The following is a 24,918-nucleotide window of genomic DNA, read 5'->3' as shown; positions in this document are numbered from 1 at the left end:
TAAGTAATAGCTTTGGTTATTCAAAGCTGATACTAACATTGCATTACTACCTCCCAAAAGAGGACACTGCTCTTTAAAAATAGATTAGACTTGTATGTTTTTCTGTGTTATGCTGAATATTAATGATGGGCTGCTCAGACTAATTTTCAATTAAGATAGTAAAAATAATTTTAAAACAATTAGCTGAACAAGCTTTGAAACCTGTGGGCTAATTCTGGATATGTAAAAAGGGAATCTGTGATGTTGTGAGGATTTTAAAATTGCTGCTTCTCACAGGTTCAGTGCCTTGGATCATTCTTAGAGGAGCCATTTATTATAATTGCCTGGAGTCTGCCCTTACATGCCCAGCATCTAGTTAATTTTCTACTGTTCTCGGGGATTGAACAGAAAATGTTTTTTTGACTTCCTGGTGATATCACATACCCTTGCATTATCGATTATCAAAGGAGATTACAGAATAAACAGTGCACTCACCAACCCTCCCCCTTTCCAGTTGTGAGTTACGCTGTGAAGTATCAAGTGGATTTATCCATTGCAGTGAATTCATAAGTGGACAGAAGTCATGGCATGTGCAGTGCACCAAAATTAGCATTTAACTATTTCCTTTTTGAGTGCACAGAATAACCAAAGGTCACACCTGATGCAAAGTTTCCTATGGGATGGCCTGACCTTTTCTTTCCCTGTTATTTTTGCCTCTTTCAAGTGATTATATGATTAGGGATCTGAGTTCAGTGCAAGTACCTGCATAATAATTTTAATCTGTTGGATTTAATAGACCTGATGGTCTTTACCCAAACTTGCAAAGAATCAGGAAATTTTCTCTTGCCTTTTGTAAATGTTTGAAATAATTGTTTTAGCTGCGGTCAGTCAGATTTCTTTGCACTGTGCCCAACGATAATATGCGTTTTCTCTCCTGAATAACCACATGGTAATTTATATGACTGTGTTTCAAATTACTCTTCTTCAATGAAGAATGCATACAGGCTACCTCTGAATTATTCAGTTGAGTTTAGCACCCCCTAATGTCTCTGCATGTTAGTAATCCTTTTCCAATCTTTAACACAACAGGAAATTACATACTCCAATAGCTGTTCATTCTGATGCCTTGTCAGTACAAAGTTGCAATAATTATAACTGGAATTCTGCCTGACCTCTGAGAACCACGAGAGAATATCCAACCCACCGTATCTCTACGTTAGCTGAGGTGGTGACTGACATCCTCCTGTTTCCCTCTGTTTTTCCAGTCATCTGTCTCACTTGCACCTCCTGGCATCTCTTCACTCTGCCCCCATTCACCAAACTTGATTGATATAAATATTCTCCCCCTATGAACAAGGGAACACCTGCTTGATGTTAAATTCTTGGTAAGGTATACAATTAATGTAATTCATTATGAATCACAATTCAAGGAATAAACACACTGAATTTTTCAACATTTTAAAACTTTAATTTTGGTTAACAGCTGTTAACTGCCCGGATTCAATGCAAATGAATAAATGGAAAAGGATTTGTTTAGCCTATTGGAGATATTTTGAAAATACAACTACTGAATAAATAAAGGAGACAAGCAGATATAACAAATTTGGATTATCATAAAGGATTTGGTAGGGTGTTCTACTGGTAGTTATTACACAAAATTAGGCCTCATGAGATTGACTACGTTTTTCTGGTAGACTAAGGGTAGGTAAGTAGATAGAAAATGGATAGGAGGGATCAACTGACAATCTTTGGGTTATAAGGCTGTAACTGGCACGGTATCACAAGGATTGTTGTTTAAGCCTCAGCTATTTGCAATCTTTATCCATGACTTAGATGAGGGGATTGAACACAGTATATCTTTGCCACTGATGCAACTAATTCAGAGAACAACTTTGAGAAGGATGCAAAGAGACCAAGAGAGATATAAAGACATTAAGTGAGCGGACAAATGGATGGCAAATAAAGTGTAACAGAGAAAGGTGAAGTCATTTACTTTAGTAGAAAAATGGAAAACTTGAATGTTTCTAAATGATTTGAGATAAGGAGATATTGGTATTCAGTGAGATTTGCTTGCCTAATGTAGTAACTTATCAGGCAACCACAAATTAAGCAGGCAAAAGCTGTGTTATCCAAATTACTACAAAATAATTTGGGACTAAGGCTTCAATTATACAAGGTTCCAGAGAGCTCACGTCCACTGAACTGTGTCCGAACAAAGGGAAATTATAATTGCTTCAGAGGGAGACAGATTCACTAAATTAATTCCTTGGGTGGCTTGATGAGGTGAGATTAAGCAGACTGGAACTATATTCATAACGTTTCAAAGAATTAGCCTGAGGAGAGTTGATTTCAATGAAGCACGTAAAATTTTTACATGGCCTGGCAGGGCAGATTCCTGTGGTTGGCGAGACTAGAAATAAGGATCAGAGTCTCAGGATAAGTGCCATTGCAGACTGATAAGGATGGGAAACTCCTTCACTAAAATTGTGAATCTTTGAAATTCTCTGCCACAAAGGCTGTGGATGCTCGATCATGGAATACATTCAAGCCCAATTTTAAGAAAGTTGTTGATACTCATAGAATATGTGTACATTGAGACTGTATGTGAATGGTAGAGTGGAAGTAGGAGGTCAGCCACAATCATACTGAATGGGGGCCCAAGCTCATGGGCCAAATGGTTTGCTCTCTACTCCTGATTCTCTTATTCTTGCATTCTTATGATCTTAACAAAAGCTTATTTTGGAATTTTAAATTCAGGGAATATTTTATATGAAGAGTTAATTAACAAAAAATGGTTTGAGAAGAAGTGGCATGGAGAGCAATATAAATGAAGAATGCAAGTGGGGACCCTTCAAGCAGTATTTAAAAGTTCTGCTAATAGGAAAACTATTAATGAAAAAGTTTAACATATTTATTTAAAATCGCCACCTTACTTTTCTATCATTAACAAATAGATAAGAATTGAAAACAAAATGCAAATTCAGTCTGACACCAGTGGCTATTACATCAGAACACGCATAAGTATGAAGAGACAAATTAGGATCTGGAGTAGGTCACTCAGGCCCCCCAAGCTCACTTCGCCATTTAATAAGATCATAGTTGATTGTAACCCCATTCCTCTGTACCCTTGATAACCTTTCACGTACTTGCTTATCAAATTCTATCTCCTTCTGCGTTATAAATGCTTAAGGATTTGCCTTCCCCCCCCCCACCCTTTGAAGAAAAGGTCTAAACGCTCATGACCCTTTGAGAGACAAAAAAGCTTCATCTCTGTCCTAAATGGGCAACCCTTGCTTTTAAACTGCGACCTCTAGTTCGAGATTTTCCCACAGGTGGAAACATCCTCTCTACATCCATCTGTCAATCCCCTCAGGATTTTGTATGTTTCAATAAAGTGCGCTCTCACTCTGCGCAGCTCCACCGGATACAAGAGTACCTGTCCAACATTTCTTCATAAAACAACCCTCCTATTCCACAGCGCCAGCTATCAGGGTTCGATTCACTGTCTGTAAGGAGTTTGTACATTCTCCCGTGTCTGCGTGGGTTTCCTCCGCGTACTCTGGTTTCCTCCCACATTCCAAAGAAGTACAGGTAGGTTAATTTGGGTTTAAAATTGGTGGCGCGGACTCGTTGGGCCTGTTACCATGCTGTAAATAAAATATTTTAAAAAAATTTTTTTAAAACCTTTGAAATGCTTCCAGTGCATTTTCATCTTTCCTTTAAAAGGAGATTGATACAGTGCACAGTACTCCAGATATGGGCTTGCCAATGACTGAATCGCCATGACTATAACTGAAGCATATCCTCCCTCTCTTTATAATTAATTCCCCTGCAATAACCATAGCATTCTATTGACTTGTTTAATCATTTGCTCTCCCCAGATATCAGCCTTTCTGCAATCTATCACTGTTTAGATAATATATTTTTTTAATGTTCCTGCTGAAATGGATGGCTTCACATTTACTCACATTTGCCAGGTCTTTGCCCACTCATAACCTATTTATATCCTGTTGTGTAGCCTCCTTATGGCCTTTTCACAACTATTTTTCCTGGCTTCTTTCGTGTATCAGCAAATTTAGCAACCATACCTTTATTACTTTCATCCAAGTCATTTATATATAACTTGGATGAAAGTAAAAAGTTGTAAAAAGTATCCCCAGCAGTATATTACTACCTAAACATGAGCTTTTGTTTTCTACGGTTGTCTTTGTTGTGGCACTTTATCAAATATTTTCTGGAAATTCATGTAGCGTATACCCAGTGGTTTCTTCTTATCCATAGGACATGTTAATTCTTCAAAGAATTGGTCAAATGTAACTTCCATTTCACAAAGCCACTTGACCTTGCCTGAATATCTTGATTTTTTTTCTAAGTGATCTTTTGTAAAGTCTTCAATAACAGCCTCAAGCATTTTTATACATGTTCCAAATCCTCTTTTGCTTTCTTCCCCCATTGTAACTCAGTAGTAAATGGGTAAGGGCTGCTCTACTGAATAAATCAAACTGTCCATTGCTGAACAACAGTGAAGATTGTTTTATTCAGCAACGGCACGGTAGCGCAGCGGTTAGTGCGACGCTATTACAGTGCCAGCGATCGGCGTTCAATTCCCGTCGCTGTCTGTAAGGAGTTTGTACGTTCTCCCCGTGTCTGCGTGGGTTTCCTCCGGGTGCTCCGGTTTCCTCCCACATTGCAAAGACGTACGGGTAGGTTAATTTGGGGTTAAAATGGGTGGCGCGGGCTCATTGGGCCAGAAGGGCCTGTTACCACGCTGTAAATAAAATTTAAAAAAAACTATCTGTTATTCCCTGTGTTCCTTGGGTTATTATGCTGACAGTCATGATGCTTGCATTTATTTCCATGTAATCAGGTTTTAAGACACTCCTTGTAGATGAAATAAAATTTAACTTAAAATATCATACACCCTGAAAGTAAATATGTATACAAAAATTACATTTAATACAGTTCTCTAGGTAGGATGTACCTATGCATAATATGTAAATTTACTTGACTTCAATAGTAAAGTGCTTCCCTTGGTGGGCGAGTCCAGGACCAGAGGGCACAATCTTAGAATTAGAGGGTACAGTTTCAAGACAGAGATGAGGAGAAATTTCTTTACCCAGAGGGTGGTGAAATTGTGGAACTCCTTGCCATGCACAGCAGTGGAGGCCAGATCAGTGGGGGTGTTCAAGGAGGAGATAGACAGATATCTAAATAGTCAGGGTATCAAGGGATATGGGGATAAGGCTGGAAAATGGGATTAGAATAGGTGTTTTTATCCCCACCTCATTTCTTTTTCCCCTTTCCTTGGAGCAGACTCGATGGGCCGAATGGCCTGCTTCTGCTCCCTTGTCTTGTGATCTTGTGAATACAGTATATTTTTTTTCTTTTGAATTCAGTGTGAAACTGTATAGATTATTTTTATCTCCAACCCTAGAGTAACCAACATACAGTACAGATGACTATGGGAAAAGCATTGAGTTTTGATATTAAGGCCAACTTTTAGGGATTGTTCTGTGTCTTTGTTAATGCTCAAGGCAAAACTAAGTTGAACAGGGAACTGAAGATAGATTAGATGGGGTAATTGGTATCCAAGAGATGAAGACATTCTCCCAGTAGCATTACCAATCATTATTGTAGCCTCAATTACATATGGTAGTAATTTTTGAACCGATAATCTTTTGTTTTTGCATAGTATTGGTAAATCCATATTCCTGGGTAGCATGATTGGAGCTCTTTTAGTTCAAGATTATGTGGTGGCACACCAAGTAGTGACAGAGAGTTTAAACATTCAACAGGAAAATAAAGCTTCATCAATATCTGTCACACTGTCAATAAATTTACATTGTACAGGTTGTCTGGGAAGCATTGAAAGAAAGTCCTTATTCATGGCCTGTGCTGTGTCATTTTTGTGCTAAAATTGCTCTTTCATACAACTATTGGTAATTTAAATCGGGTTCGAGGGTTCAAGTTACTGTATTGTCATTCACCCATATGCTATAAAAACACATGGAGGAATGAAATGTCGTTTCCCTCAGACTCACACAACAGAGGACATACATAAAACAGAAGACATACAATAAACGCAAACAAAAAATTTGTGCAAGTACAAATAGTGCAAAAAACTGTATATACAGAATACAATTTAATGCAGAGTTAGTGCAAAACTGAGTTAGACGAAGAAAATACAGAACTCAGTGTGTTACACTAATTATATAAACCTGTTCAGCAGCAACCAAAATTCTTATATGCCGTTGTGCAAACCAGGGCTTTTGACGCGGCATTTGTCTGAAACCGCCTCCAGGGTATTCAGGAGCCTGACAGCCTGAGGGAAAAAACTGTTGTACAGTCTAGTAGTTCTGGCCTGGATGCTCCGGTACCGCTTGCCAGACGGCAGTGGGACAAATAGGTTGTGGGAGGGTTGAGAAGGATCATCTATGATTCTGCAGAACTTGCGTGTGCATTGTGTGTTGTAGATATCCAGGATGGAGGGAAGAGGTACTCCAATGATCTTTCCAGCTGTACTCACAATTCTCTGCAAAGACTTACGGTCAGAGATGTTACAGTTACCGTCCCAGGCAGAGATGCAGCTGGTCAGGACACTCTCAATGGTACCCCTATAGAATGTGGTGAGGGTGGGGGAGGGCAGGTTTGCTCTCTTCAGCCGCCGTAAAAGGTGGAGATGCTGCTGTGCCTTCTTGGCGAGGGAGGAGGTGTTGGTTGACCAAGACAGGTCATCTGCTATATGTATTCCCAAGAACTTATAACAGCTGACTCTCTGTACGATGATGCCATTGATGCACAGGGGTGAGTGGTCAGCCTGAGCCTTTCTAAAATCCACAATCATCTCTCTTGTTTTGTCCATGTTCAGGGAGAGATTGTTGACTGAGCACCAATCCGCCAGCCTCACCACCTCTTCTCTGTAAGCTGTTTCATCATTCCTGCTGATGAGGCTCACCACTGTTCTATCATCAGCAAACTTCATGATATGGTTGGAGCTTGAGTTGGCAGAACAGTCACTGGTCAGCAGCGTGAACAGCAGTGGGCAGAGCACGCAGCCCTGGGGGGCTCCAGTGCTCAGCCTGGTGATATTTGAGATGGTATTTCCAATGCAAACTGACTGTGGCCTTTCAGAGAGGAGGTCCAATATCCAGTTGCAGGTGGAGGTGCTAAGGCCCAGTAGGTGTAGCTTCCTTATGAGGTCCTCTGGGATGATAGCGTTAAAGGCAGAGCTGAAGTCTATGAAGAGCATCCTAACATAAATGTCCTTGTGATCTAGGTGAGACAAGGCCAGATGGAGGGCAAAGGACACTGCATCTTTGGTTGTCCGATTGGGGCGGTATGCAAACTGAAGGGGGTCTAGTGACGGAGGGAGAATGCATTTGATGTGTTGTAAGACTAACCTCTCAAAGCACTTCATGATGATTGGTGTCAGTGCCACGGGGTGGTAGTCATTTAGACAGGTTACAGGCGTCTTTTTAGGCACTGGTATGATGGTGGTAGATTTGAAACATATGGGGACAACTGCTTGGCTCAGAGTCATTAAAGATTTCGGTGAATACATTTGCCAGCTGGTCTGCGCAGTCCCTGAGCACACGGCCGGGTATGTTATCAGGTCTCGCTGATTTCTGAGGGTCAACACTAGATAATATCTTTCTCACACTAGCTGAGGACAGACAAAGTACCTGGTCATTGGGCAGTGGAGATGTCTTGCTTGCAGGTCTGTTGTTAAGTGCATCAAACTGAGCATAAAAGTCATTCAGCGCATCTGGGAGGGGGCATCATTGTCACAAGTGTGAGGTGGGGGCTTGTAGTCCATGATAGCCTGGATGCCCTTCCACAGACGTCTTGTGTCCTTGGTATCAGAGAAGTAGCCCTGAATCTTCTGGGCATAACTCCTCTTTGCCTCCCTGATGCTGCAGGACAGGTTGGCCCTTGCTGTCCTGAGGGCTGCCATATCACCTGACCTGAAGGCAGCATCTCGGGTTTTCAACAGTTCATGTATCTCTGTTGTCAGCCACGGCTTCTGGTTGGTGCGTGTGGTGATGGTTTTGTTGACAGTGACATTGTCAATGTACTTGTTGATGTAGCCAGTCACCACAGCTGCATACTCCTCCAAATTGATGGTATGGTCATAGGTGGCTGCTTCTTTAAATATACTTCAGTCCGTGTTTATAAAGCAATCCTGTAAGGCTGACATTGCATTCACAGGCCACATTCTTATCTGCTTCTGAAACAGTTTGTAACATCTAAGGAGTGGTTTGTATGTTGGGATGAGCATAACAGAGACATGGTCTGAGTAGCCAAGGTGGGGGTGGGGGACAGCTCTGTATGCATTCTTGATATTTGTGAATACCAGATCCAATGTATTCTCTCCCCGGGTTGCAAAGTTAACATGTTGGACAAATTTTGGAAGCACCGATTTTAAGTCAGCATGGTTAAAATCCCCAGCGACAATGAAACAGCCGTCAGGGTGAGCCATTTGAAGTTCGCTTATCACTCCGTAAAGTTCACACAGTGCTTCCCTGGCATTAGCACCTGGGGGGATGTACACAGCCACTATAACAATGGCTGTGAAATCCCTCGGCAGAAAGTATGGCCAGCATTTAACTATGGCGAACTCCACTAGCGGCGAACAATGCTTCAAGACCAGCACAGAGTTATTGCACATTCGTTGTTTATATAAACACACAAACCACCTCCGCGGGTCTTACCGGACACTGATGCTACCCTGTCCGCTTGGAAGGCGGTCAGTCCATCCAGCTGAATAACAGCATCGGGAATGTTGTTATTGAGCCACGTTTCCGTAAAGATAAAAGCGCAGCAGTTTTTCATAACCTGGTGGACTGCCCTTTGTAGTTGAATGCAATCCAACTTACTTTCCAGCAAGTGAACATTGGCGAGCAACATCGACGGGAGCGCTGGTCTAACAGGGCGAGCCTTTAACCTAGAATAGATTCCGCTCCGCTTACCTCGCTTCTGTTTCCTGTCACACCGCCTGCGGTGTCTCCTCACTGGGACAGCTGAGGAGAGCAGCACGTTGGTGGGGTCAAGCTCCGGTCTGCACAACAAGCCAAAGTTACTCAACTCTGCCGTCGGTATCCAGACAGAGTAATGTTTTGCTGCCGATGTTCGACAGTATCTGTCGGTTGTATGAGTAATTCTGTACTTTACAAGTGATCTCTTGTAGTTTATCATTGTTGAAAACATTAGGAATGACACTAACACTAACATTTAAACAATTGTGTGAGTCGGACGAATATGCCGCTGCATCTAAGTGTGCCACCATCTTGTAAATCTAGAATTACTTTTGGGAAAATAACTTGCATCAGATCATGAAGTGATGGCCCAAGTTTTTCATTGAAATCATTCCCGTTGAGTCTTGTTGTTTAATTTCCCCATTTCCTAATTTGAGTAAATTTGATGCAAACTCTCTCACAGATGGATCTCCTGTCAGATGCACTTACATATTGATTTTCAAGTGCAATCTTTTAACATTTTCCCAAATAAATGATGCTTTAATACAAGCTTTCATTTCACCTTCTTCAGCACCTCGTGGAATTACTTGTAACATTTGATGAAAATCTCCAGCTAGCACTAAAGTAACACTTCCCATTAATTTATTATTGTGTCAGAATTCTTGCAATGTTCAATCTAATGCTTTTAATGGCTGCTTTGTGAGCCATTGTGCATCCATCCCTGACAAGAACTTTACAATCTTTTAGAATTTTTTCCTTTGCAGTTTCCTGATCAACATTACATGTTGGAGTCTCCACATTCGTCAAGTTTAAAGGGAGTTCAAAAGCCAAATGGGCAGTTGTACCCGCTGTCAAAAGTGTAGAAGCAATATCTGATGATGCCGCAGCCAGAGCAATCATGTATTGTCTTCAAAATTTCGCCAAAAGTAGATTAATTAAGAAAGCTTTTCCCATTCCATAAGAAGCATCCAAAGAAAATTTGATTCCTTGGTCATTATAAACAGCATCTGTAATTATATCTGAGGTATTTCTTTGGTATCTCACTAAACTTTTCTCTCGGGTATATACATCAACTGGTTTAAATCATAGCTGGTCTCCTACAGAAGCTCAGTGCACGAGGTTTCAGTTTCTCTTTCAGGATTACTGGAATCAAAACTGCTTTGTCAAATTTTATGTTCAAGAAATTTTCTGTGACATGCCTGGATATATTTCATTGTTTTGAAAGGATAAATGCAAGCAGCATATTGCTTTTTATTCAATATGAATAAGCCTTCTAGTTGAGCTGAGTTATTGCAGACAGGCATTTTTAAAAATGAGCAATGCAGTGAACAAATCCTTCAGTTAAATGTGAGAAGAGGTCCATAGATATTGGGTATGTCTGAAGAAGCAGAAAGAGCAGGTATTTTTCTACTTTCTTTAATAATCTGATACCACCTTCCATGTGTTCCATAATGACTATTCTTGTGATTAATTTACAAAAATGTGTTTGGCAATCTAATAATGTCATAGTTAAGATGAAAATTTATAGAAGAAAACTGAAGATGCTGTAATTCTGAAATAAGAACAGAAAAAGACAGGAGCAAAGGTAACTGATAATTGGTAATCGGTTTATTATTGTCACATGGACCACGATACAGTGAAAAAAATTGTTTTGCATGCTATCCAGACAGATCATTCCAAAGCATGTACATTGAGGTAATACAAGGGAAAAACAACACAGAATGTCGAATATAGTGTTGCAGTTACCGTTACAGAGAAAGTGCAGTGCAGGTGAGGAGGTGTAGGATTAATAAACTATAACTGTATTGATATCTTAAGACGGATGAGAATTATGGCTGCTCGAAATATTGATTTAAAAAGTGTCCTTCAGGCCAGAACAGCCACACCACTGCTTACCTGGGCTGGGTGCTGTGTGGTAATTGCTGTGTTTGGAACTTAATTGGATTCCCATTATGCTTGACTATGGAGATGATGGTCAATCTTAACGGGAAATGGGAAGGCTGTCTCAAACAATGAAGGTGATACCTGCCTTTGTCTCACCCGATTGCAAAACGATTAGCTGAACCTGTGGTGTGAGGCTGCTCTTTGTCCATCTGCAGTAGCCCTTTGTCCGTTTCCTGCTCAACCAAGAACTCCGGCACCTGACTCATTAAAGTGTGCGTGACAATACCTGTATAAATCTCTGTCTACCCCTTTGTACTGGGAGAACTCGGGAAGCGACTCTTAGTGAGTGCTGAAGAGAATTCTCCTAGCGGTGCACTGCTAATATGTGATTTTAATTGCAAGAGCATAATTTCAACTAAATTAAACATCTGTGGCATTGCTCTCTCCCATGTAATATCTGGGATTATTCTATGGTGGCACAATCAGTTTCCCTGGATACTTTCTGTTATTGATGCAGTTTAGCAAACATTTACATATAAAAAGATAGTGGAGAATGAGCAGAAAGTACAAGGCTTTCATCCTTACATTTTGAATGGTGGTTCAGTAGACTGAAAAAGTTTCTTTCAGACAAAAAATTGAGAAGATTGGCGGGGCAGGGATGATATTTATGTTACAAAATAGAGGCATAAAGTGTAAAACAAAGGAAGTTATGCTCAACCTATACAAAAATGCTGTTTAGGCCACAACGGGTGTACTAGATCCATTTGTGGTGGGACACTTTAGGAAAAATGTGAGAGTCCCAGTGAGGGTACAGAAAGGATTTACAAGAATGGATCAAAGAGTGAAGGATTTCAACCACAAAATTATTTTTCTTGGAGTACAGCTGGGTGAAAGGAAGTTTGATGGCAGTGTACAAGATCATGATTAATTTACATTGGTAACTTGAGAGGAATGGTTTCATTTAGTGGATTGTACAAGGAGCAGGAGACCTTAAACTTTCGGGGAAAAGATACAAGGAAGATGTGAGGGGAAACATTTTTACTTGGGGAGTAGTTATGATCTGGAAATCACTGTTTGTAAAGGAGGTGGAAGCTATCAATCAGATGTCTCAAAACGTTACTGAATTGGCACTTGGGAAAGAATAATTTGTCAGGCTATGGGGAAGGAACTAGAGGAAGAGAAATAGTAGGATTGCTCTCCTCAGAGCTGGAAGAGAATTGATGGCCCCAATGGCCTCTTGTGGTGCCACAATCTAATGCTTCTACTGTATGATCATCATAAACCAGGTGCAACTCCAGGAGAGGTCAATTAATGGGTAGAAGATTTCGGATTTCTGATTCATTGTATGTTCTGTTTGCATTTTCTTGAAGTTAACTGTTGCTTTTCCATTAAGAAGCTAATTATGAGAGCTACCTTCCATCAGAACCAAAAATGGTCATGTGGATCATGATCCACAATTAACCTGCAACCATTGTTTCTGATGAAGGTAGCATCAACCTCATGCTGCCTACTAATTACAATGGCTGCAGCACAAAGAGAGCCGTGCTGTTGAGCAATTGCATGTCAACGCAAGGAGCTATATCAGGAGTGGTTAGCATCATTTGAAGGTGGCTGCACTACTTAAAGCCAGCCTGTACCTTTCTAAAATGGGTTTGTATTGTCACAAATGGTGCAGCTATTTAAAGACCATGTTCTAATGTGGCTCCAAGGTTTTTCAATACTGCACTGGATTTGTTAGTGAAGGAGAAGAGAGATTTTCCATTGAAGTGGAGCTAGGAGGACATCCAGAAGCAAGCAATGGGAACAGCTTACTGACTGCATCGTTTCTCTCCTTCTCTTCTGCCATGAGAATTGTACTTATCCTCCTCCACGGTACTTGTTTTGAGAGCTGTAGTCCTTGCTCACCCATGCACAGTATGATTGGAGCTCTCTCCCCTGCCCACACTTGCCAGTCCTTGCTCAGCAATAGCCACTCAACTCCAGCAGGTCGCAATAGCCACCACTGGCAGGTTCCCATCCAAGTTTCACGTTACCCCCAACTTGGAAGCATATCACCATTCCTTCATGTTCTCAGGGTCTAATTCCCAGAATTCCTTATCCAATAGCACAGAGGATGTACCTTCATTGGGAGGGCAGCAGCAGTTCAAGAAGGCAGCTCACCACCACCTTCAGAGTGGCAATTAGGGATGGGCAATAAATGCTGGCCTTGTCCACATCCCAAGAAACAAATAAAAATAAGTGATTGGATGTGTGCTTTGTGTCCACAGGACTAACCCTGAACTTCCATTTGCCTGTCACTTTAATTCTCCATCTTGCTCCCATTCTGACTTCTCTGTCCTTGAACTCCTGCACTGTTCCACTGAGGCTCCATGAAAACTTGATGAAAGGCCTCTCACCTTTTCACTAGACTACAATCTTCAGCATGGTTTTCAAAAATAAAAGGTAACACTCTGGCCAGTCTTGTGTACATTTCGATCCACCGTTTGCATGTTGTCCCATGACACCCTCTTTCATCTTGCTCTATCTACAGGGTTAGAGCAAGATGAAATAATTCATACATATTTTGAAAAAGATTTTTAACCTAATGGTATCCTTGAATATGATTTCTGCTCTGTGCTAACATCAGGTTGATCACAATTGTACTTTTCGACAGCGCCACTAAACCTGAAGCTTTATCGGCACGTCTGCATTAGAGTGAAACGTGCCAGTTCAAAGTATATTTAGACAGTGATTAGTTGTCAAGTGGATAGTCAGGATTTGAATACTAACTTGAATAAGACTGGCATTTATGAATTTTCAGCAAGCTTTGGCAATGGGTTGAGAGATACAGGGTTGCACCGTGACACAGCTGGTAGAGCCTCACAGCATCGTTCCTGTCTTTGGATGCTATCTGTTTACAGTTTGCACATTTCTGTGAACGTGTGGGTTTTCTCCATGTGATCCAGTTTCCTCCCACATCTCAAAGTTGTGGATTAGTAGGTTAATTGGTCACTGTAAATTACCCCTAAGATGTAGATGAGTGATAGAATCAGGGGAGAATTGATGAGAATATGGGGAGAATTAAAAGAAGGGATTAATTAGGATTAATATAAATAGGTCAGCACAGACTCAATGGGTTGAAGGGCCTAATTCCATGCTGTATTTCTTTATGACGCTATCTATACTTTTGTATATCTATCTAATTTCTCTTCCCTTTCACCTGATCACAGACCTTCCCTTTTGTTCTCTCCTCCCCTTTCTCCTCAACTTAAAACTTTTGACCTCCAACTTTTTTCATTTCTGATGAATAACAGAATCTAAATGTTGCCTTTTTATGAACATTTCTATTTGATCATATCAGTCTGGCTCACACTTCTGTATCTCTCAACCCATTGCCAAAGCTTGCTGAAAATTCATAAATGTCAGTCTTATTCAAGTTAGTATTCAAATCCTGACTATCCACTTGACAACTAATCACTGTCTAAATATACTTTGAACTGGCACATTTCACTCTAATGCAGACGTGCCGATAAAACTTCAGGTTTAGTGGCGCTGTCGAAAAGTACAATTGTGATCAACCTGATGTTAACACAGAGCAGAAATCATATTCAAGGATACCATTAGGTTAAAAATCTTTTTCAAAATATGTATGAATTATTTAATCAAAGAAATATGACCAAACGTGACAAAGAAATACGCTTACATTCGCATCAATATCTGAACTAATCTGCTTTGTGTACAATTAAATCTATATTTTTCTCTCTCTAAATTTTTCTTCTTTGTCTGCACTGTATGAATTGGTTGTTTACATTAAACTTGAGTTAAAAGTATGTTGAATATAAGGGAGCAGTGTACATGGTAAACAGAATATTCTTACTGTTCCCATCAATGTAATTCAAATACCAAAGCACATACTATTGAGAAGGCCAAAATTTTGATATTTTTATACATTTGAAGTTTCAAAATGAAGAGAAGATATTGTGGGTGAACTTGGACAATAGTAAACCAGCTTTTATTTCACATTAATGTTACTGAGATAGGAAGCCATTGGAAGAGCTGAATTACCCATGAAGTGCCAAAACTAATGCTGTAACATCTGAACCCTTTCCAAAATGTTAGTGGAATTTTGAAGCAAAGATATCTGAATTGGTAATGGAAGCCAGTGGTTTATTAAAGTGTAGTGTTCAAGGGGCTTTTGGACTGCTGGGAGCAAATTAGTCTCACATCAATTCCATAGTGTTCACAGCAGGTAAATAATTACCTGCTCCATGTCCAGAAAAATGACAATGATTTTGCTATATTTTGTTGTGATAGGTTTCTTCAAATAGAAGGATTCTTTTGTGTAATTTTCAAAGATGTAGAACAGTAATCATCTCAGTGTTAGAGTTGAAGCTCTCAAAGCAAGGTCTGGAAATTTCACTATTTTTCTTTAGTGAGGGTTTGGTTATGGTTGATTCTGTCTTGTGGTGCATTGTGTAAGTTTAATTTCATGATACTCAAAATAGAAGATACTTGAAAATAGAAGATTTATGTAAATCCAACATGCTGTTAGTTGTTTGTTTCTCTGATTTTGGTCAAAATTTTCACAGCTCTCAGGAACTCATATACAGCCATATGCAATTCATATGCGGTCATATTGCAGAGTAAACCACCAGCTCATGAGAATCAAAGTGGTAAACACAAAAATGCCTCTGATTTGATGAGGAAAATGATACTATGGACACTGATAATAATAGATGTTCATTTATGATTTTGATGTAGGGCAATAGAGAATGTTCAGGACCAGATTATTTCTGTCTTTCAACTGAATCATGCACCGTGACAAATCAGATTAAAAGCTGAATACTAATATTCATTGAAGATTTTGATGTCTTCTGGCTCTTTTTGACACATCCTAGCTCTTGTTACTAGAAATTGAAATGCCTGTCAAGTTCTTCCTATAAGCATTTGTGTATTTAACTCCATTGTTGAAATACAAATTGTTTATTGAAAGAAAGTTTCTGTCTGGATTTTTAAGTATTTGTTGGTTTTCTTGCCCCATAGCAATTTACTTATTTGTTATCAAAAAAAACTTCAGATGCTGGACATTTGAATTAAAGCAAAAATAATCAGCAGATCAAGCTGCATCTTTGAAAAAAAGTTAATAGATTAATGACTTTCCAACAGAAATTGGAAATCAATCAGGTTTTGCAGAAAAAGGGAGCTATAGAGAGAATAAAGCAAACGTGTGTTCACATCCCTTTCTATTTACATCTCTTCCCAACAGATCAGCTGCAACACACAAGCCTCACCATTGTCAGTCAGCTTGCACTGCCACTGCTCATGTCATTCACTTTTTATTGGTCTCCAACCTATTACAGGCAATTCCTATTCCATTACCTTTCGAATGACCGAAGTTGGCTGCATTGGAACCTTGCACCAAACTGAAGTGGGACCCTTGAACAATGATACTTTCTTGGTGGAGAGAATCTTTTGCTTATTCGCTCTACTTCTATCCCATTTCATCCATTAATAATCAACGTAATCTCTCGGTGCTGGGATCATCCTTGTAAAACTCTACACTTTATCCAGTGCTTCTGTGTCTCTTTTTTTGGTATGGTGAACTGTGGCCATTAGTCAGTTTGACCTAGCCAGAATCATCAATGCTAACTCCAAGTCTACTCTTTCAGAGTTCTATACCCCTCAGAAATCAATCCCATTCTTGCTGGTATTTTTAACTGCCTTGTTAGCTTGTCACATTCCCTTTAAGAATTATTCACATGTATTCCTAATGCCCTTTATTCTTCTGAGTCATGTAGTTTTTTTTTACAAAATATTAATAAAGAACTGCGAGATTTTGTTAATGTATTTCTAAAGAACTTATCAGAGCAGGGTCAATGTGGTTTAAAATGAATTCTTCCACTCTTGGATTTTTCTATCAGCATTCAATATTTCACAAAAGATTTTGCCGTTGTGGAGCATTTTATGGTGGCTCTGGTTCCTTTGACTTGTCCTTGAACAGTTCAGCTGGAAGTTAACATGGCTCAATGAGTTATTGAAAGTGCTTATTGAGAAATAAGCTGTAGAAGGTGGGTGAATTAAAACAGCCAAAGCAGGCACAAGAGGGATACATCAAGTAAATGCAAGATTGGATTAAGAGGAAAAAATGGGTAGGAAAAGTAAGTTAAACATTTTTAAAAGTATGAAACTTGATCTGTTAAGAAACTCCAACAGCAATTCACAACCAAAAGCTCCCCATGTATAATAACCATTGGTTCCAGAGAAATTGATTGGCAATCATTAATGCAAGTCACTACTACCCCAAATATCTGCTGCAGTTCTTGTTCATCGCAAGCAAATACAGCAACTTTATGTCAATCAAAGGTGAGGCATGCAATGAAATGCAAAGTTAACGGTGGAGGGAGCAACTTGAACAGCGATGCTTGGATACTGGCATATAAGCAGTCATATGGTCCTCATCTGAGGTTGCTGTTCTCTTTCCATATAATTAAAGACAGCCATCATTAACCACTGTTATTTTGACAAGATCTGTTGCTTCTCTCTAATCCTGCTCCTTATTTTTTCCTCTTTTTTTTCTTCCTCTACTAATTTCTCTCATTCTCCTCCTCCTCATTTTTCTCACTCTCTAGCACAAACCTGAATTGACATCACCTCAAATATCAACACAAAATGCTTGACACACTCATGCTGGTTAGAAGCATCTGTGTATGCAGAACTTGAAATAACTTTCCAGGCTAATGCATTTTCTTCAACCTCTTTGGAATCATACTTGTCTTGAGTTTATAAGATCTGCACTGGAACAATCAAATCTGGTTGCATTGTGAGGGTTTAATACAGGTGTGCCATTAAGTCACCAGAAAACAATTATATGGAATTAATAATCAATAATTTATATATATATTGATGACAAACTGTGATAGTTCAAATAAGTCAATTTGTTATTATAATTTTTATGTATTGACAAATTGATACTATGGGCTAGAAACTGTATAGCATGTAGAAATGTGTTTAAATAAGTCATTGAACGTACGTCAGTTACATAGGCAGCTAAAGGGAATTGATTTTCCATTCCCAATAAGTGCAAGGAATTGTGTGTACAAGTTTTGTAAATCCCAGATCTTTAATGCAATTGTACAAAATAAGAGCTCACAGTTACAAGAGTTGTACAAGGTTGCAAGTATGATCTCCCTTAAAATAAGTGGTTCTCAACAGGGACGTGTGGTATTCCTGAAATGGAATATACAAGCCAGAATTGGCAGATCAAAGATGAAAGTATGTGGCCCATGTCTCTGCCATGATGACTGAAGCGAAGGGATACCCAAGATAGATCAGAGTGGTTGATTAACACTTCTGCCACATCACATGGTTTCCTCAGCATAGATATGCACTCTATTTCCCAGCAGTGATGCTGAATATATGTTGCACACCAACTAACTTCACTGTTGTGTCTCCTGTGAACTCTGTGTGTAGGTGCATCACATAAATAATTGTCAGGAATGCCTTCACCAGAAGGGCGCAGAAGTTCAAGAAGGTGGTTCTACCATGACCATTACCTCACTACCACCTTCTCAAGAGCAATTAGGGTTTGGAATGGGCACTAAATGCTGAGCTTGCCACTAACATCCAGATCCTGAAAGATGAATAAATAACTAAAAAACCCATACAGGCTGACAGTTCAGTTTTACATTTGCATTTCAACTCAGATATCTAATGCATGAAAAAATATGTACTGCTTGATCAAATTTCATGGCGTAACTCTCAGTTAGTATTCAAAAGAAGTAATGTTATTATTGGAATGAATGAAGACTCTTTTGGAATTTTTGGGTGCATTCTGACCTTCTGTCTTTTCAAGATATTTATTGAGTTAAGAAAAGGATATCCAATTAAAGGAACATGAACCAGTCACCATGAGAACTGTGCAAGATGACCAGGCACTAATAAAGCTAAATCAATCCATGTTAATGTGTCACAAGGCCATTAATTGTGTAATGCTGCAGGGTCATTAATATCTCACACTGACAACTCTTCTAATCAACCCATAAATCTATTTATCTGTTACCTCACATTGACAAAAAATCAACAATCATGCCAAAATAAATGAATAATCATTGACTATATTGTATTTTAAATATAAAGCCCTTCCTAGGAGGGACTTGTTAGTTTGGTATTGCAAAACTAATCTCCATTTCCTGTACATTTTCTCCTGCCAATTTGGATTTGTCTGCTATTTTGTTGAATGCTCTTCACTACTTCTTGACATGTAATGTAGGTTTTCTGAAACTTGTTGATTTATCAATGCTTGATGCTTTATTTTTAACATGTATTTCATCTTGAACTTTACAGAAGCTTTTTTTGGCAAAGATAAAATTTTAATATGGATTTTTAATATGAATTTTACTGCTAGCAGCAGGTCACCCACGAAGAAAGCGTGTTCTCAACTCACATGGAATTCCTGAAGGTGGTATGGCATGGCCTTCAGGGAGAGGGAAGAACAGGCCCCTCCCATACAACTTTGATAAGCATCTAAGCTACATCCACTGATTCAGCTTGTAGTGAGATGTGTCTAACCAGTTAATATTTTAGAAATCCATGATCATTCAAAATGTTCTAAAATATTAGAAATATTCAAATTGTTAAAATATTTTGAATTGCTAATAAAGCATTTTTAAAGTGTTTACATCTACTGAAACAATGCAAAGTTCTGAAATGTGGGCTATTACAGCTCTCTTGCCCACAAATGAATGGAGAATGTCTTCTAGCAGCCAACCTAACCTGCTGCAGGTTATTCAGGGAAAATACCCTGGCATGATTTGTTGTGACTTCTCTCTCCGCCATGTACCTGATCGGCAGTTCTACATTGGAACAGGCTCAGGAAAATGCTGGTGAGCAGCAGCATTCTTGTGCAAAATGTGGGATTTCTAAATTTGCTTTTACAGATGGAACTGCGAGCATTGCCTGCAAAATTTGATACACATGTTTCTTTGGTAGACATTTATCTTGTAGCACTATTCTTTCCTTTTGAATTATAAGATCGAAAGTTTAAGCCTCTTGGCAAACAAATAATGCAACTCATGTTTGAACATGGCAAAGGTGTTTGGGGATGTTTAATCAAAAGTGATGCCTCTCAGCTGAAGATTTAAGCTCAGATCATACATGAGGTGGAAGTAGAAGGATCAAATGGCACTTAAAGAGGGAGATATAGAGTTGCATTTGCAATATGTTTTTCATGACCTCGGAACATCCCAAAGACCTTCGTAGCCAATAATGTATTTATTGGATGTATCCTCACAGTCACACAGGAAACCTAACAGTTCGCAGACAGGAAGCACCCAAGAACAGAAAAGACTAGATTCCCAGTCTGGAGCATTAAATGTTCTATATCGTAGTGACAGTGCATCTTTGTCCTTGAAACTGAATTTCTGAAGCAGAGTACAATGAATTGTTGTTACTGTATAGTGTGTTCTATGTTGCCGACGGAGAATGAATTTTCAGGCAAATTTTTTTTCAGTGATGTTGATTAAGAATTAAATATTGGCTATGATACCTGGGATAACTGTCCTGCTTCTTCAGAGCAGTGGTGTGGAACCTTTTACATCCATCTGGGAGGGCAGATTTTTGCCTCTGTTTCATGTCTTGTCTGAGAGATGTGGCTCTGATGCAGTTTTCTTTCACTTGGGTCATCCCTTAGATTTATGATCATCTCTCTGAAGGGGGAGATGGCCAGTGCTGAAGGAGATATCTTCAGGTTAAAGAGTCAAGTAGTGAATAGAAGCAGTCCATTACAGGATGGGTTGGTGGTTGATGAACAGGACACACATATGATCTGATGGAGGATCTGATGGAGCAGATCTAGAAGTCAAGGGATGTCTTGTAACTGTAAGGGGAAGGGTCTGCCACTGTCTCCTTTGTTGCTTTGTCCTGCGCCTACTGCCCGACCCTGAGTTCCCTTCACATTCTTCTTACAAACCAGTGGGCCAGATGCTCATGATCAAGCATTTCTGTACATGGTCACCTCCATGACGGTTGCATTGTGGCACTAAATCACAACACATACTCTTTTAGTGAATTTCAAAAAAATAAGTTGACAGCCTGGAAAGTCTTTGTTTTAAAAGTTCTCTTAAAGCCCCAAAGCCAAGTGAACAGGGAGCACTGAAAATGACTTAAGGAAGGGCATCCTCTCTGCTATAAACACATTGAACTGAGGACTCATGGGAAGTGGCTGTCAAGGTGACCATGGACATTAACTTCTGAGGCTGGTCCTTTTGATGGTAAAACAGAAAATATTTGTAACAAAAGCAAAAATTGCTGTACATATTGCATAAAACATTGACTCTTTCTCTCCCCGCAGATGCTGCCTGACCTGCTGAGCATCTCCAGCATTTTTCATTTTTATTTCAGATCCAGCACCAACAGTATTTTTTTTCACATTTCAAATAGTTGTAATACCTCTGTTCACTAACCTTCCCAATATCTTGTCAGCAGACTCCCCTCTCCTTCTCCTTTGGCAGAGAACAGTACCCAGAGTGAACACGTGTTTCTGATGATTACGGGTGGACCAGTGAGCCTTCGACTGCGTGCAAGGCACACATCAATTGAGAAATGTCACAACTCAGTGATTCCACTTCCCCAAAATCCAGGTGGCCGAGCTCCGTAATCAGAAACCATAACTTATATTTTGTGCCAATCAATAGTGCCACAAAATTATTAAGAATAGGAGCCAGAATCAGTCATACGGCCCCTTGAGCCAGCTCCACCATCCAATAAGATATTAGCTGATCTGGTCTTGACCTCTTTCCTGCTTGTTGCCCATTAGCCTCTGCAACCCTATTAACAAAAAAAATCTATTTATCGACAAAAGAATCTATCACAACCCAAAATGTCTTGATTATACTCAGTAATTCAGCTCTCTCAGATAGAGTATTTCGAAGATTCACAACTGTCTGAAAGATGATCTTGTTTCCACCTTAAATGAGCAACCCCTTGTTCTGAAGCCATGTCCCCATTCCTTGATCACTCCATGATCAACATCTACCTTGTCAAGTGCCCTCAGAAATTTATATGTTTTGTTCATCTATGCTCCAGTGATTAATGGTGCAAGCTGCTCAACTTTACCTCATCAGTCAATACTTTCAATCTCTATCTTATCTGCCACTTCTCTCCAGCACTGCGTCAGGAATGTTGAATATATATTGGAGGAGAAATTGCTGTAGTGTTGCAACAACATACACCAGTATCCCAAAGCTATGGTAACAGATGGCTCAGCTGTCAGGAAAGTTAGCTGAATTGTCATTTCTGCAATAGAGATTGGTTGGCTTCCAAATGTGTTGCATTGGAAACTGAGGCAATGCCCATTAAATACTGCATTATAGCTAGCTTCCCAAGAATAGTATTTGATGGTTCCCAAAAGCACGAATGGAATTGCCTACTATGCAGCAGAAAATGGGATCAGAGGGACAGCAGATCTCTGTTGGTCTGGTCTCCTCAATTCTCCTTGAAATTGCTAATAGGCTTACCAGTATGCCTGAGTACAATTCATTGTGCGAACCAATCAGCTGCCCCGTTGAAATCTTCATCTCTGGTGGAGATCATGGGTGATGTCGCTCTCCTGGGAGCCAGCATCTATTTCATTATCGGCAGAAACCACTTCTCAGGCAACCTCTTAAAGGCACATGGTTTCAATATCAGTACTGGTGGTTGTGAGTGTTAAATTGAGTGATTTTTTTCCTCTTGCACCACTGCCTGACCTTGCCATCTGAAAGAAAGTTAGTAGAATAGGACTGTGATGAGCGAAGGGTGAAAGCAAGAGGTGCAAGTTTATAGTATTTGTAGCTTGCAAACTGAAGAAAAAATAGATGGGTGACATAGTGGTGCAGCCAGTACAGCTGCTGCCTCATAGCGCCAGCAACATGGGTTCAATCCCGACCTCCAGTGTTGTCTGTGTGGAGCTTGTACACTCTCCCAAATCTCATGGGTATCAAAGACATGTGGTTGGTGGGTTAATCAGCCTCTCTAAATTGCCCCTATTGCGTAGGTGAATGGTAGATTCTAGAGGTAGTTCATTGGAATATGGGGAGAATAGGTAGGGAGAGAATTCAGAAGTGAATGGGATTGCAAATGAGATGGAAGCAGTATGGTTAGGTGTCAAGATATAAGCTATTGCTTTAGTGTCATCACTGGCAACAACCTCAGCAATGGTCATTCCATTGATGGAAAATACTCTGTCCTCCCCATGACTAAGCTAATCCTTCCATAGTTCCCTTCTTTCAGTTGATTGTTGCTTTCTCTGATTAGTAGCTACCTTACCCCGCAGGAGGTGTGTTCATGAACGTTACACAATATGTGTGTAGGTGATATTCCCGTGATATTTGAATAACTGGCAGTGTGAATATGAGGTACACCACAGTGTATTGAGTGTGAGTGTGTGATGGAATTTCTGAATGTTGGGTGTGAGTCGTCATGCTTTGTTTGGCTTGTTGAAATCACTCATTCACAGATTAGCCTGACTCAACAAAATTATTTACAGAACAATCAAAAAGAAATAAATGGACTGCAGAATAAGCTCCGATGATTCACTGACATGGCGAGAGTAATAGCAGGGGCATTTTCTAAGGCTAATGCTGCAGGTGATGGAATATGGCATTTAAAGAAGCATTCACAAGGTACTGGATTTGGGTCCTTGGGATTTGGCTCCTGACATTGATTGGCAACCCTAACCGCAGACATTTCCTGGGCAGAGCTTGTCTGAAGGGCCTCCTGTTCCCCTCTCTGTATTATCACATCCTCCTCTTGCCCTCTCTGAATTAATGTCATTGCTTAAAGAATCACAGCTCAGACTTTAAAAAAGTACCCCATCACTTCTTAAAATTGCTCGTAAAACCAAGACATAACTTTATTAAAAGATAACGGAATAGATTTTCAGCTTGCTGCTACGATGTGAAATTGTTGTTGTGGGTCAATGACCCACCTTAGAAACCTCTAATTTTTATTCCAATCAAAACCAAATACTTTCGAATGGACATGGGAAATGTTCCTCTAGTTTGATCCCTCTAAACCCCCCACTATTACTCTCACCATGTTAGTGAATCATCAGAGCTTATTCTGCAGCCCATTTATTTCTTTTTGATCGTTCTGTAAATAATTTTGTTGAGCCAGGCTAATCCGTGAATGAGTAATTTCAACAAGCCAAACGTTGCAAAAGTAAAATCACTTTTGACTTTATACACCAGCTCTCAGGGAAATGGACTCAAAAATGATTCCACTTCCGTCACTAATGCAATCACGTGCTCATAATATGTAGATATTGAAGGGGATATCACTATTCTGAGGTAATGTTTTGTCAGAGGGTGCAGTTGGGTATATTTGATGAGAAGTAGAGTGAAGCTTTGGTGTCAAACTTTCCTGATGATTATGGTAACAGAAGGAAGAAAAGGCAGCCTGACTATGCATACCAAGCTGAGTCATGGCGTAAATTTTTGGGAGAAAGTGGATGTTTATCAGGGATATCTTGGAGTTCTTTTATGGGAATTTTGGTCCTTTTAAACAGATTGGTTCTCTGGAAAAAAAATTACAGGATATAATGTAACTGGAAGCAAAAGCAGGTCATTTGGCCCTTCACACCTGCTCTCCTGTTCAATGAGATGATGGCTGATATGTTTTGTTTCAGTGCTACTTTCCTGAACCTTTAATCTCAGGTATTAATAATATTAATATTAAAACTATTATTGTACAATACTCAGGTATTAATAAAGGATCTCAGATCCTTTAATTGCCTTAATATCCAAAAAATTGGTCTGTCTTGAATATAGTCAGCGACTGTACATCCACAGTTCTTATGGGTAGAGAATTCCAAAGATTCACAACCCATTGGGTGAAAATATGTTTCCTCAATTCAAACCTAAATGACCCTTATTTTGTGACTAGGAAACACTTTCCCTGCATCTACCTTGTTAACAAGAATTTTGTTTGTTTCAAGAGTAAGACCAGCCTGCTTTAATCTCTCCTCCGATGACAAGCCTGCCATTTCAGGAACCAGTCTGGTGAGCCTTTGTTGCATTCTTTCATTCACAAGTATATCCTTCCTTAGGTAGGGAGACCAAACCTC

This window comes from Pristis pectinata, chromosome 11, assembly GCF_009764475.1.
Source record: "Pristis pectinata isolate sPriPec2 chromosome 11, sPriPec2.1.pri, whole genome shotgun sequence".
Taxonomy (NCBI): Eukaryota; Metazoa; Chordata; class Chondrichthyes; order Rhinopristiformes; family Pristidae; genus Pristis; species Pristis pectinata.
This window is presented reverse-complemented; position numbering follows the sequence as displayed.